The sequence below is a fragment of the Alosa sapidissima genome, chromosome 21, assembly GCF_018492685.1.
Source record: "Alosa sapidissima isolate fAloSap1 chromosome 21, fAloSap1.pri, whole genome shotgun sequence".
In the NCBI taxonomy this organism is placed as follows: domain Eukaryota; kingdom Metazoa; phylum Chordata; class Actinopteri; order Clupeiformes; family Clupeidae; genus Alosa; species Alosa sapidissima.
Genome location: NC_055977.1, coordinates 9,486,170 through 9,497,778, shown reverse-complemented (window position 1 = coordinate 9,497,778; position 11,609 = coordinate 9,486,170). Strand labels below are relative to the sequence as shown.

Below are 11,609 nucleotides of genomic sequence, written 5' to 3'. Positions count from 1 at the left end.
AGGCCAGTGCCTTATCCATTAGGCCACTGGGGCTTACCAGCTGCGCTCCATCAGAGCCTTTGCTCCACTGTTATGAAAGGAAGGTTTTAAATGTCGGGATAGCCGGACAAAGCCACTGTGTTGAATTTTCGGGTCTCGGGCCCTGAGCTGGCAGAAAGCACTCCAGACTGACTGTGGCAGGTGAGCATGGCTATATTTCCTGATTTGAAATATTTCCATGTCAGAAGATCGTTTGAAGAGATGTTTGCATTTTACACGACAGTGTAAAGTGACGGGAAGATCAAGACTATGTGAAGTGAACGTGTATATAAACGTGGAAGTGGCTACAGGTTCCCCACTCGGAAGCCCCCTCCACTCGCCGTTCTCAGCGCTGGCCCAGATTCTGAGGGAAATGGCGCGCGTCAACGCGCAGGAGAGGCCTCTAAAAACTCGGCCTAGCAGAGGATGGTTTCGATCCATCGACCTCTGGGTTATGGGCCCAGCACGCTTCCGCTGCGCCACTCTGCTCTGCCTCAGTTCTCATTGCCTGCTCATTTCCATTAGCTCCAGTGCTCTCATTGCAGTTTGACTGGATTGCAAGGCAGATTTGAGAAAATGCAGATGAGATGATCAGGACAAGTCAAAGGAGGTGCGTAGTCGGATACGAAAATGGCTGCACGTTCCCCAGTGATAGCCTGCCGGTCGTAGTTTTCATTCCCGTGTCAGGCTGTGGGTTGTGAAAGGCAAAATGTGTGCGGCTCTCCTATCGTGGCACCTAAAGGGTTAGCCTAGCAGAGGATGGTTTCGATCCATCGACCTCTGGGTTATGGGCCCAGCACGCTTCCGCTGCGCCACTCTGCTCCACCTCACCCCAGATGGGACTCGAACCCACAATCCCTGGCTTAGGAGGCCAGTGCCTTATCCATTTGGCCACTGGGGCTTACCAGCTGCGCTCCATCAGAGCCTTTGCTCCACTGTTATGAAAGGAATGTTTTAAATGTCGGGATAGCCGGACAAAGCCACTGTGTTGAATTTTCGGGTCTCGGGCCCTGAGCTGGCAGAAAGCACTCCAGACTGACTGTGGCAGGTGAGCATGGCTATATTTCCTGATTTGAAATATTTCCATGTCAGAAGATCGTTTGAAGAGATGTTTGCATTTTACACGACAGTGTAAAGTGACGGGAAGATCAAGACTAAGTGAAGTGAACGTGTATATAAACGTGGAAGTGGCTACAGGTTCCCCACTCGGAAGCCCCCTCCACTCGCCGTTCTCAGCGCTGGCCCAGACTCTGAGGGAAATGGCGCGCGTCAACGCGCAGGAGAGGCCTCTAAAAACTCGGCCTAGCAGAGGATGGTTTCGATCCATCGACCTCTGGGTTATGGGCCCAGCACGCTTCCGCTGCGCCACTCTGCTCTGCCTCAGTTCTCATTGCCTGCTCATTTCCATTATCTCCAGAGCTCTCATTGCAGTTTGACTGGATTGCAAGGCAGATTTGAGAAAATGCAGATGAGATGATCAGGACAAGTCAAAGGAGGTGCGTAGTCGGATACGGAAATGGCTGCACGTTCCCCAGTGAAAGCCTGCCGGTCGTAGTTTTCATTCCCGTGTCAGGCTGTGGGTTGTGAAAGGCAAAATGTGTGCGGCTCTCCTATCGTGGCACCTAAAGGGTTAGCCTAGCAGAGGATGGTTTCAATCCATCGACCCCTGGGTTATGGGCCCAGCACGCTTCCGCTGCGCCACTCTGCTCCACCTCACCCCAGATGGGACTCGAACCCACAATCCCTGGCTTAGGAGGCCAGTGCCTTATCCATTAGCCCACTGGGGCTTACCAGCTGCGCTCCATCAGAGCCTTTGCTCCACTGGTATCAAAGGAATGTTTTAAATGTCAGGATAGCCGGACAAAGCCACTGTGTTCAATTTTCGGGTCTCGGGCCCTGAGCTGGCAGAAAGCACTCCAGACTGACTGTGGCAGGTGAGCATGGCTATATTTCCTGATTTGAAATGTTTCCATGTCAGAAGATTGTTTGAAGAGATGTTTGCATTTTACACGACAGTGTAAAGTGACGGGAAGATCAAGACTAAGTGAAGTGAACGTGTATATAAACGTGGAAGTGGCTACAGGTTCCCCACTCGGAAGCCCCCTCCACTCGCCGTTCTCAGCGCTGGCCCAGACTCTGAGGGAAATGGCGCGCGTCAACGCGCAGGAGAGGCCTCTAAAAACTCGGCCTAGCAGAGGATGGTTTCGATCCATCGACCTCTGGGTTATGGGCCCAGCACGCTTCCGCTGCGCCACTCTGCTCTGCCTCAGTTCTCATTGCCTGCTCATTTCCATTATCTCCAGAGCTCTCATTGCAGTTTGACTGGATTGCAAGGCAGATTTGAGAAAATGCAGATGAGATGATCAGGACAAGTCAAAGGAGGTGCGTAGTCGGATACGGAAATGGCTGCACGTTCCCCAGTGAAAGCCTGCCGGTCGTAGTTTTCATTCCCGTGTCAGGCTGTGGGTTGTGAAAGGCAAAATGTGTGCGGCTCTCCTATCGTGGCACCTAAAGGGTTAGCCTAGCAGAGGATGGTTTCAATCCATCGACCCCTGGGTTATGGGCCCAGCACGCTTCCGCTGCGCCACTCTGCTCCACCTCACCCCAGATGGGACTCGAACCCACAATCCCTGGCTTAGGAGGCCAGTGCCTTATCCATTAGCCCACTGGGGCTTACCAGCTGCGCTCCATCAGAGCCTTTGCTCCACTGGTATCAAAGGAATGTTTTAAATGTCAGGATAGCCGGACAAAGCCACTGTGTTGAATTTTCGGGTCTCGGGCCCTGAGCTGGCAGAAAGCACTCCAGACTGACTGTGGCAGGTGAGCATGGCTATATTTCCTGATTTGAAATATTTCCATGTCAGAAGATCGTTTGAAGAGATGTTTGCATTTTACACGACAGTGTAAAGTGACGGGAAGATCAAGACTAAGTGAAGTGAACGTGTATATAAACGTGGAAGTGGCTACAGGTTCCCCACTCGGAAGCCCCCTCCACTCGCCGTTCTCAGCGCTGGCCCAGACTCTGAGGGAAATGGCGCGCGTCAACGCGCAGGAGAGGCCTCTAAAAACTCAGCCTAGCAGAGGATGGTTTCGATCCATCGACCTCTGGGTTATGGGCCCAGCACGCTTCCGCTGCGCCACTCTGCTCTGCCTCAGTTCTCATTGCCTGCTCATTTCCATTATCTCCAGAGCTCTCATTGCAGTTTGACTGGATTGCAAGGCAGATTTGAGAAAATGCAGATGAGATGATCAGGACAAGTCAAAGGAGGTGCGTAGTCGGATACGGAAATGGCTGCACGTTCCCCAGTGAAAGCCTGCCGGTCGTAGTTTTCATTCCCGTGTCAGGCTGTGGGTTGTGAAAGGCAAAATGTGTGCGGCTCTCCTATCGTGGCACCTAAAGGGTTAGCCTAGCAGAGGATGGTTTCAATCCATCGACCCCTGGGTTATGGGCCCAGCACGCTTCCGCTGCGCCACTCTGCTCCACCTCACCCCAGATGGGACTCGAACCCACAATCCCTGGCTTAGGAGGCCAGTGCCTTATCCATTAGCCCACTGGGGCTTACCAGCTGCGCTCCATCAGAGCCTTTGCTCCACTGGTATCAAAGGAATGTTTTAAATGTCAGGATAGCCGGACAAAGCCACTGTGTTGAATTTTCGGGTCTCGGGCCCTGAGCTGGCAGAAAGCACTCCAGACTGACTGTGGCAGGTGAGCATGGCTATATTTCCTGATTTGAAATGTTTCCATGTCAGAAGATTGTTTGAAGAGATGTTTGCATTTTACACGACAGTGTAAAGTGACGGGAAGATCAAGACTAAGTGAAGTGAACGTGTATATAAACGTGGAAGTGGCTACAGGTTCCCCAGTCGGAAGCCCCCTCCACTCGCCGTTCTCAGCGCTGGCCCAGACTCTGAGGGAAATGGCGCGCGTCAACGCGCAGGAGAGGCCTCTAAAAACTCGGCCTAGCAGAGGATGGTTTCGATCCATCGACCTCTGGGTTATGGGCCCAGTACTCTTCCGCTGCGCCACTCTGCTCTGCCTCGCCCCAGATGGGACTCGAACCAACAATCCCTGGCTTAGGAGGCCAAAGCCTTATCCATTAGGCCACTGGGGCTTAAAAGCTGCGCTCCATCAGAGCCTTTTCTCCACTGGTATCAAAGGAATGTTTTAAATGTCGGGATAGCCGGACAAAGCCACTGTGTTGAATTTTCGGGTCTCGGGCCCTGAGCTGGCAGAAAGCACTCCAGACTGACTGTGGCAGGTGAGCATGGCTATATTTCCTGATTTGAAATGTTTCCATGTCAGAAGATCGTTTGAAGAGATGTTTGCATTTTACACGACGGTGTAAAGTGACGGGAAGATCAAGACTAAGTGAAGTGAACGTGTATATAAACGTGGAAGTGGCTACAGGTTCCCCAGTCGGAAGCCCCCTCCACTCGCCGTTCTCAGCGCTGGCCCAGACTCTGAGGGAAATGGCGCGCGTCAACGCGCAGGAGAGGCCTCTAAAAACTCGGCCTAGCAGAGGATGGTTTCGATCCATCGACCTCTGGGTTATGGGCCCAGCACGCTTCCGCTGCGCCACTCTGCTCTGCCTCAGTTCTCATTGCCTGCTCATTTCCATTAGCTCCAGTGCTCTCATTGCAGTTTGACTGGATTGCAAGGCAGATTTGAGAAAATGCAGATGAGATGATCAGGACAAGTCAAAGGAGGTGCGTAGTCGGATACGAAAATGGCTGCACGTTCCCCAGTGATAGCCTGCCGGTCGTAGTTTTCATTCCCGTGTCAGGCTGTGGGTTGTGAAAGGCAAAATGTGTGCGGCTCTCCTATCGTGGCACCTAAAGGGTTAGCCTACCAGAGGATGGTTTCGATCCATCGACCTCTGGGTTATGGGCCCAGCACGCTTCCGCTGCGCCACTCTGCTCCACCTCACCCCAGATGGGACTCGAACCCACAATCCCTGGCTTAGGAGGCCAGTGCCTTATCCATTAGGCCACTGGGGCTTACCAGCTGCGCTCCATCAGAGCCTTTGCTCCACTGTTATGAAAGGAATGTTTTAAATGTCGGGATAGCCGGACAAAGCCACTGTGTTGAATTTTCGGGTCTCGGGCCCTGAGCTGGCAGAAAGCACTCCAGACTGACTGTGGCAGGTGAGCATGGCTATATTTCCTGATTTGAAATATTTCCATGTCAGAAGATCGTTTGAAGAGATGTTTGCATTTTACACGACAGTGTAAAGTGACGGGAAGATCAAGACTAAGTGAAGTGAACGTGTATATAAACGTGGAAGTGGCTACAGGTTCCCCACTCGGAAGCCCCCTCCACTCGCCGTTCTCAGCGCTGGCCCAGACTCTGAGGGAAATGGCGCGCGTCAACGCGCAGGAGAGGCCTCTAAAAACTCGGCCTAGCAGAGGATGGTTTCGATCCATCGACCTCTGGGTTATGGGCCCAGCACGCTTCCGCTGCGCCACTCTGCTCTGCCTCAGTTCTCATTGCCTGCTCATTTCCATTAGCTCCAGAGCTCTCATTGCAGTTTGACTGGATTGCAAGGCAGATTTGAGAAAATGCAGATGAGATGATCAGGACAAGTCAAAGGAGGTGCGTAGTCGGATACGAAAATGGCTGCACGTTCCCCAGTGATAGCCTGCCGGTCGTAGTTTTCATTCCCGTGTCAGGCTGTGGGTTGTGAAAGGCAAAATGTGTGCGGCTCTCCTATCGTGGCACCTAAAGGGTTAGCCTAGCAGAGGATGGTTTCGATCCATTGAACTCTGGGTTATGGGCCCAGCACGCTTCCGCTGCGCCACTCTGCTCCGCCTCACCCCAGATGGGACTCGAACCCACAATCCCTGGCTTAGGAGGCCAGTGCCTTATCCATTAGGCCACTGGGGCTTACCAGCTGCGCTCCATCAGAGCCTTTGCTCCACTGTTATGAAAGGAAGGTTTTAAATGTCGGGATAGCCGGACAAAGCCACTGTGTTGAATTTTCGGGTCTCGGGCCCTGAGCTGGCAGAAAGCACTCCAGACTGACTGTGGCAGGTGAGCATGGCTATATTTCCTGATTTGAAATATTTCCATGTCAGAAGATCGTTTGAAGAGATGTTTGCATTTTACACGACAGTGTAAAGTGACGGGAAGATCAAGACTATGTGAAGTGAACGTGTATATAAACGTGGAAGTGGCTACAGGTTCCCCACTCGGAAGCCCCCTCCACTCGCCGTTCTCAGCGCTGGCCCAGATTCTGAGGGAAATGGCGCGCGTCAACGCGCAGGAGAGGCCTCTAAAAACTCGGCCTAGCAGAGGATGGTTTCGATCCATCGACCTCTGGGTTATGGGCCCAGCAGGCTTCCGCTGCGCCACTCTGCTCTGCCTCAGTTCTCATTGCCTGCTCATTTCCATTAGCTCCAGAGCTCTCATTGCAGTTTGACTGGATTGCAAGGCAGATTTGAGAAAATGCAGATGAGATGATCAGGACAAGTCAAAGGAGGTGCGTAGTCGGATACGGAAATGGCTGCACGTTCCCCAGTGAAAGCCTGCCGGTCGTAGTTTTCATTCCCGTGTCAGGCTGTGGGTTGTGAAAGGCAAAATGTGTGCGGCTCTCCTATCGTGGCACCTAAAGGGTTAGCCTAGCAGAGGATGGTTTCGATCCATCGACCCCTGGGTTATGGGCCCAGCACGCTTCCGCTGCGCCACTCTGCTCCACCTCACCCCAGATGGGACTCAAACCCACAATCCCTGGCTTAGGAGGCCAGTGCCTTATCCATTAGCCCACTGGGGCTTACCAGCTGCGCTCCATCAGAGCCTTTGCTCCACTGGTATCAAAGGAATGTTTTAAATGTCGGGATAGCCGGACAAAGCCACTGTGTTGAATTTTCGGGTCTCGGGCCCTGAGCTGGCAGAAAGCACTCCAGACTGACTGTGGCAGGTGAGCATGGCTATATTTCCTGATTTGAAATGTTTCCATGTCAGAAGATTGTTTGAAGAGATGTTTGCATTTTACACGACAGTGTAAAGTGACGGGAAGATCAAGACTAAGTGAAGTGAACGTGTATATAAACGTGGAAGTGGCTACAGGTTCCCCAGTCGGAAGCCCCCTCCACTCGCCGTTCTCAGCGCTGGCCCAGACTCTGAGGGAAATGGCGCGAGTCAACGCGCAGGAGAGGCCTCTAAAAACTCGGCCTATCAGAGGATGGTTTCGATCCATCGACCTCTGGGTTATGGGCCCAGCACGCTTCCGCTGCGCCACTCTGCTCTGCCTCAGTTCTCATTGCCTGCTCATTTCCATTAGCTCCAGTGCTCTCATTGCAGTTTGACTGGATTGCAAGGCAGATTTGAGAAAATGCAGATGAGATGATCAGGACAAGTCAAAGGAGGTGCGTAGTCGGATACGAAAATGGCTGCACGTTCCCCAGTGATAGCCTGCCGGTCGTAGTTTTCATTCCCGTGTCAGGCTGTGGGTTGTGAAAGGCAAAATGTGTGCGGCTCTCCTATCGTGGCACCTAAAGGGTTAGCCTAGCAGAGGATGGTTTCGATCCATCGACCTCTGGGTTATGGGCCCAGCACGCTTCCGCTGCGCCACTCTGCTCCACCTCACCCCAGATGGGACTCGAACCCACAATCCCTGGCTTAGGAGGCCAGTGCCTTATCCATTAGGCCACTGGGGCTTACCAGCTGCGCTCCATCAGAGCCTTTGCTCCACTGTTATGAAAGGAATGTTTTAAATGTCGGGATAGCCGGACAAAGCCACTGTGTTGAATTTTCGGGTCTCGGGCCCTGAGCTGGCAGAAAGCACTCCAGACTGACTGTGGCAGGTGAGCATGGCTATATTTCCTGATTTGAAATGTTTCCATGTCAGAAGATTGTTTGAAGAGATGTTTGCATTTTACACGACAGTGTAAAGTGACGGGAAGATCAAGACTAAGTGAAGTGAACGTGTATATAAACGTGGAAGTGGCTACAGGTTCCCCACTCGGAAGCCCCCTCCACTCGCCGTTCTCAGCGCTGGCCCAGACTCTGAGGGAAATGGCGCGCGTCAACGCGCAGGAGAGGCCTCTAAAAACTCGGCCTAGCAGAGGATGGTTTCGATCCATCGACCTCTGGGTTATGGGCCCAGCACGCTTCCGCTGCGCCACTCTGCTCTGCCTCAGTTCTCATTGCCTGCTCATTTCCATTAGCTCCAGAGCTCTCATTGCAGTTTGACTGGATTGCAAGGCAGATTTGAGAAAATGCAGATGAGATGATCAGGACAAGTCAAAGGAGGTGCGTAGTCGGATACGGAAATGGCTGCACGTTCCCCAGTGAAAGCCTGCCGGTCGTAGTTTTCATTCCCGTGTCAGGCTGTGGGTTGTGAAAGGCAAAATGTGTGCGGCTCTCCTATCGTGGCACCTAAAGGGTTAGCCTAGCAGAGGATGGTTTCAATCCATCGACCCCTGGGTTATGGGCCCAGCACGCTTCCGCTGCGCCACTCTGCTCCACCTCACCCCAGATGGGACTCGAACCCACAATCCCTGGCTTAGGAGGCCAGTGCCTTATCCATTAGCCCACTGGGGCTTACCAGCTGCGCTCCATCAGAGCCTTTGCTCCACTGGTATCAAAGGAATGTTTTAAATGTCAGGATAGCCGGACAAAGCCACTGTGTTGAATTTTCGGGTCTCGGGCCCTGAGCTGGCAGAAAGCACTCCAGACTGACTGTGGCAGGTGAGCATGGCTATATTTCCTGATTTGAAATGTTTCCATGTCAGAAGATTGTTTGAAGAGATGTTTGCATTTTACACGACAGTGTAAAGTGACGGGAAGATCAAGACTAAGTGAAGTGAACGTGTATATAAACGTGGAAGTGGCTACAGGTTCCCCAGTCGGAAGCCCCCTCCACTCGCCGTTCTCAGCGCTGGCCCAGACTCTGAGGGAAATGGCGCGCGTCAACGCGCAGGAGAGGCCTCTAAAAACTCGGCCTAGCAGAGGATGGTTTCGATCCATCGACCTCTGGGTTATGGGCCCAGCACGCTTCCGCTGCGCCACTCTGCTCTGCCTCAGTTCTCATTGCCTGCTCATTTCCATTAGCTCCAGTGCTCTCATTGCAGTTTGACTGGATTGCAAGGCAGATTTGAGAAAATGCAGATGAGATGATCAGGACAAGTCAAAGGAGGTGCGTAGTCGGATACGAAAATGGCTGCACGTTCCCCAGTGATAGCCTGCCGGTCGTAGTTTTCATTCCCGTGTCAGGCTGTGGGTTGTGAAAGGCAAAATGTGTGCGGCTCTCCTATCGTGGCACCTAAAGGGTTAGCCTAGCAGAGGATGGTTTCGATCCATCGACCTCTGGGTTATGGGCCCAGCACGCTTCCGCTGCGCCACTCTGCTCCACCTCACCCCAGATGGGACTCGAACCCACAATCCCTGGCTTAGGAGGCCAGTGCCTTATCCATTAGGCCACTGGGGCTTACCAGCTGCGCTCCATCAGAGCCTTTGCTCCACTGTTATGAAAGGAATGTTTTAAATGTCGGGATAGCCGGACAAAGCCACTGTGTTGAATTTTCGGGTCTCGGGCCCTGAGCTGGCAGAAAGCACTCCAGACTGACTGTGGCAGGTGAGCATGGCTATATTTCCTGATTTGAAATATTTCCATGTCAGAAGATCGTTTGAAGAGATGTTTGCATTTTACACGACAGTGTAAAGTGACGGGAAGATCAAGACTAAGTGAAGTGAACGTGTATATAAACGTGGAAGTGGCTACAGGTTCCCCACTCGGAAGCCCCCTCCACTCGCCGTTCTCAGCGCTGGCCCAGACTCTGAGGGAAATGGCGCGCGTCAACGCGCAGGAGAGGCCTCTAAAAACTCGGCCTAGCAGAGGATGGTTTCGATCCATCGACCTCTGGGTTATGGGCCCAGCACGCTTCCGCTGCGCCACTCTGCTCTGCCTCAGTTCTCATTGCCTGCTCATTTCCATTATCTCCAGAGCTCTCATTGCAGTTTGACTGGATTGCAAGGCAGATTTGAGAAAATGCAGATGAGATGATCAGGACAAGTCAAAGGAGGTGCGTAGTCGGATACGGAAATGGCTGCACGTTCCCCAGTGAAAGCCTGCCGGTCGTAGTTTTCATTCCCGTGTCAGGCTGTGGGTTGTGAAAGGCAAAATGTGTGCGGCTCTCCTATCGTGGCACCTAAAGGGTTAGCCTAGCAGAGGATGGTTTCAATCCATCGACCCCTGGGTTATGGGCCCAGCACGCTTCCGCTGCGCCACTCTGCTCCACCTCACCCCAGATGGGACTCGAACCCACAATCCCTGGCTTAGGAGGCCAGTGCCTTATCCATTAGCCCACTGGGGCTTACCAGCTGCGCTCCATCAGAGCCTTTGCTCCACTGGTATCAAAGGAATGTTTTAAATGTCGGGATAGCCGGACAAAGCCACTGTGTTGAATTTTCGGGTCTCGGGCCCTGAGCTGGCAGAAAGCACTCCAGACTGACTGTGGCAGGTGAGCATGGCTATATTTCCTGATTTGAAATGTTTCCATGTCAGAAGATCGTTTGAAGAGATGTTTGCATTTTACACGACGGTGTAAAGTGACGGGAAGATCAAGACTAAGTGAAGTGAACGTGTATATAAACGTGGAAGTGGCTACAGGTTCCCCACTCGGAAGCCCCCTCCACTCGCCGTTCTCAGCGCTGGCCCAGACTCTGAGGGAAATGGCGCGCGTCAACGCGCAGGAGAGGCCTCTAAAAACTCGACCTAGCAGAGGATGGTTTCGATCCATCGACCTCTGGGTTATGGGCCCAGCACGCTTCCGCTGCGCCACTCTGCTCTGCCTCAGTTCTCATTGCCTGCTCATTTCCATTAGCTCCAGAGCTCTCATTGCAGTTTGACTGGATTGCAAGGCAGATTTGAGAAAATGCAGATGAGATGATCAGGACAAGTCAAAGGAGGTGCGTAGTCGGATACGGAAATGGCTGCACGTTCCCAAGTGAAAGCCTGCCGGTCGTAGTTTTCATTCCCGTGTCAGGCTGTGGGTTGTGAAAGGCAAAATGTGTGCGGCTCTCCTATAGTGGCACCTAAAGGGTTAGCCTAGCAGGGGATGGTTTCAATCCATCGACCTCTGGGTTATGGGCCCAGCACGCTTCCGCTGCGCCACTCTGCTCTGCCTCAGTTCTCATTGCCTGCTCATTTCCATTAGCTCCAGAGCTCTCATTGCAGTTTGACTGGATTGCAAGGCAGATTTGAGAAAATGCAGATGAGATGATCAGGACAAGTCAAAGGAGGTGCGTAGTCGGATACGAAAATGGCTGCACGTTCCCCAGTGATAGCCTGCCGGTCGTAGTTTTCATTACCGTGTCAGGCTGTGGGTTGTGAAAGGCAAAATGTGTGCGGCTCTCCTATCGTGGCACCTAAAGGGTTAGCCTAGCAGAGGATGGTTTCGATCCATCGACCTCTGGGTTATGGGCCCAGCACGCTTCCGCTGCGCCACTCTGCTCCGCCTCACCCCAGATGGGACTCGAACCCACAATCCCTGGCTTAGGAGGCCAGTGCCTTATCCATTAGGCCACTGGGGCTTACCAGCTGCGCTCCATCAGAGCCTTTGCTCCACTGGTATCAAAGGAATGTTTTAAA

The 11,609-nt window shown here is 52.8% G+C and overlaps 7 non-coding genes across 7 annotated transcripts in view; all 7 read right to left on the bottom strand.

Moving 5' to 3' along the window:
- The window catches only part of trnar-ccu, a 73-nt gene extending 40 nt beyond the window's left edge, over positions 1 to 33 (bottom strand). The window contains exon 1 of the tRNA in view: positions 1 to 33. This exon is cut by the window's left edge and continues 40 nt beyond it. This is a non-coding gene — a tRNA (tRNA-Arg).
- Positions 34 to 846: 813 nt separating this feature from the next.
- On the bottom strand, positions 847 to 919 carry trnar-ccu. The gene has a single exon. It is a non-coding gene; the product is annotated as a tRNA-Arg (tRNA).
- A 4,024-nt stretch (positions 920 to 4,943) lies between these two features.
- trnar-ccu lies at positions 4,944 to 5,016 on the bottom strand. The gene has a single exon. It is a non-coding gene; the product is annotated as a tRNA-Arg (tRNA).
- An 813-nt stretch (positions 5,017 to 5,829) lies between these two features.
- On the bottom strand, positions 5,830 to 5,902 carry trnar-ccu. The gene has a single exon. It is a non-coding gene; the product is annotated as a tRNA-Arg (tRNA).
- A 1,699-nt stretch (positions 5,903 to 7,601) lies between these two features.
- Positions 7,602 to 7,674, bottom strand: trnar-ccu. The gene has a single exon. It is a non-coding gene; the product is annotated as a tRNA-Arg (tRNA).
- A 1,699-nt stretch (positions 7,675 to 9,373) lies between these two features.
- trnar-ccu lies at positions 9,374 to 9,446 on the bottom strand. The gene has a single exon. It is a non-coding gene; the product is annotated as a tRNA-Arg (tRNA).
- A 2,032-nt stretch (positions 9,447 to 11,478) lies between these two features.
- trnar-ccu lies at positions 11,479 to 11,551 on the bottom strand. The gene has a single exon. It is a non-coding gene; the product is annotated as a tRNA-Arg (tRNA).
- Positions 11,552 to 11,609: the final 58 nt, after the last annotated feature.